We start from the raw sequence: 2841 nt of genomic DNA, 5'->3' as shown, positions 1-2841 counted from the left end.
GCAGGAAAAATTAAAACTCTGAATGTTTACAGATTTCCAGAACATTTACATGAATTGGAAAAACTCCAAAAAATACAGTGAAGAAACATCTGAATAGACATTTCTCAGAAGAAATGTAAATGGTCAAAACATGTGAATATGCCCGATGTCACTAGCCATTATGTAAATATAAATCAGAGCACCATATCAGTCTCCAACACCTGTGGGAGAATACAACACTCAGGTGTGTGTTTGTGCAGCAAGTGGGTTTAGAGGACCCTGTTCACCTCTGGAGAGCAGAGTCTACAGGGAGGTAAAGAAACCTTACTGCGCAGGGGCATGCTAATCTTCTCTGTATCGTTCCAATTTTAGTATATGTGCTGCCGAAGCAAGCACATGTGCTGCCGAAGCGAGAAAGAGATGAAAAGAATTTATCTCAGCTAGCCAGTAATATTCAAGAAACAAGGTCTTCAGGAAAGCCAACTCAACTGACATTTTCATGTCATTGTTAAATAAAGGAAAAATTATCTAGGTTCAGCAATACGTAGTTTATAAGAGAAAGACTACAGAGTAATTTCCTTGGCATAGAAATAACTTTGTCTTTTTTTTTTTTTATCTATGAGGGCTTGCTATCACCACCACACACCCACATCCCATATACAAATGCCTGGCTTGAGTGGTAGCTTCTCTGCTTTGAGGCAAGTTTCTGCTAGTGTGCACCCTGGGAGGAGACAGAGGATGGCAGAAGTGCTTGGGCCCCTGCACCCAAATGGGACATCCAGAATGAATTCCCAGTTCCTGGTTTTGGCTTGGTCAAGCTTTGGCTATTGCAAGTGTCTGGGGAGTGAAACAGTGGTTCCCTCTTCCTGTCACTCTGCCTTTCAAATCAATAACTGTTGTTGGTAATGACTAATAATGATATTCACTGATTGTCAAATTTTGAATCTATTAATTATAGACAATTTCTCTTTGTAATTTTAAACTTTCATAATGTTCTGTTGCCAATTTCATCACTAGAAATAAAAACTTTTCCTCAAAAAAAAAGAAACCTTACTGCTTTCCTAATGTGCTTATTAAGTTCTTGACCAGCGCCTGTTAGTCTTGCTACAAACTTTCTAGTCTTACTACTTTCCTTCTTCTTCCTCTTCTCTGTGACTTGTAAAATAGTATACATTCTATATACTGTGGATACTTTTGATTTATTTTATTCCTTCAGTCTCCTATGAAGTTCCTCCACAAAAGCACAGCCCTTAAGATATTCATTCATTTATGCAGTCTGCAGATTTCATGAGCTACTAAATTCCAAGTAGTATGTTAAAGGCAAGATCTGGGCCTAAGAGAAAAGTGGTCTAAATTCTGTGCCTAGAAGAGGATTTGGGACATAGTAGAACTTCAGTGAAGTGCTATGTGAATGACATGCACTCATTAAATGAGTAATCTAAAGCATACACTTCATTTAAGCAACACAGCAGCCCTACTCACCTCAGGTAGAGCAATTGAGAGGAATAATGTGAACAAAAATAAGACATCAATAAGTTGAATAATAACAGAGAAAAAACAAAATGAGATAGATGCCAACATTACTGAGCTATTTTTGAGGAATTAAATTGATAGAGGGGCTGGCATTGTGGCCAAGTGGGGAAAGCTGCAATCTGTGAGGCCAGCATATCATGTGAGTTCCACTTTGAGTTTAGGAATCTCCACTTCCAATTTAGCTCACTGCTAAACACCTGGGAAACCAGCAGAAGATGGACGAAGGACTTGGGTCCTTGCCACTGATGTGGGAGACTTGGATGAAGCTCCTGACTCCAGCATGCCCCAGGCTCAACTGTTGAAACTCTCTGGGGTGTGAGCCAGCAGATGAAAGCTATCTATGTCTTTCCCTCTCTCTCTAAATCCACCTTTCAAATAATAAAGATTTAATAAAGAAATTAACTGATTTCAAAATACACAAAAACGTGAACAATACTATATCATTTTTATGCCAAACTGATAAAAAATAACAAATGCTAGAGAGCACATGGGAAAAGAAAACCGTCATATATGGTGGGTGAAAACACAAGTTAGTACAGATGTTATGCAGAACAGTATGGTCATTCCTTAAAAAGGATAAAAATTGGGCCGGCGCTGTTGTGCAGTGAGTTAAAGCCCTGGCCTGAAGGGCCAGCATCCCATTTGGGTGCCAGTTCTAGTTCCAGCTGCTCTTCTTCCAATACAGCTCTCTGCTATCTCCTGGGATAGCAGTAGAAGATGGCCCAAGTCCTTGGGCCCATGCACCCATGTGGGAGACCCAGAGGAAGCTCCTGTCTCCAGGTTTCAGAATGGCATAACTCTGGCCTTTGTAGTCATCTGTAGAGTGAACCAGCTGATGGAGGACCTCTCTGTGTCTCTACCTCTATTGTAACTCTTTCAAATAAATAACAAAAATTTCAAATAAGATAAAAATTGACCTACCATGTGAGAGTTATCTTGCTCTTGGCTATATATAATAAGGAAATTTTATTAGAAGGAAAGGAGGAGAGCATATAAAAGATACAGCAATTTTCCCATAACACAGCCACTATAACACAGTTCACTGCAGCCAGGATTTGAAACCAATCTAGCTGTCCATCAGTGAAAAACAATGGACAGGGCAACCTCTTTTAGATACAAAAAAAGAACAAAATATTATTAAATTAATTGAAATAAGCCAGAAGCAGGAACACAAATGTCACCTGGTCCTTGTCACATGTGGAAGTGAAAGAAAATAATGGATCTGAACACAGAACTGTGATTACTAGAGGCTGAGAAGGGAAGCAGCTAGGGATAGAGGGGGATTGGATAATAGGTATCAAAAATCAAAGAGGCAGAAAGAACTTCTGG

General features: G+C 39.5%; 1 pseudogene; it reads right to left on the bottom strand.

Moving 5' to 3' along the window:
* Positions 1-307: 307 nt before the first annotated feature.
* Positions 308-375, bottom strand: LOC127485176 (U6 spliceosomal RNA; annotated as a pseudogene).
* Positions 376-2841: the final 2466 nt, after the last annotated feature.

The sequence above is a fragment of the Oryctolagus cuniculus genome, chromosome 13, assembly GCF_964237555.1.
Source record: "Oryctolagus cuniculus chromosome 13, mOryCun1.1, whole genome shotgun sequence".
In the NCBI taxonomy this organism is placed as follows: domain Eukaryota; kingdom Metazoa; phylum Chordata; class Mammalia; order Lagomorpha; family Leporidae; genus Oryctolagus; species Oryctolagus cuniculus.
This window is presented reverse-complemented; position numbering and strand designations above follow the sequence as displayed.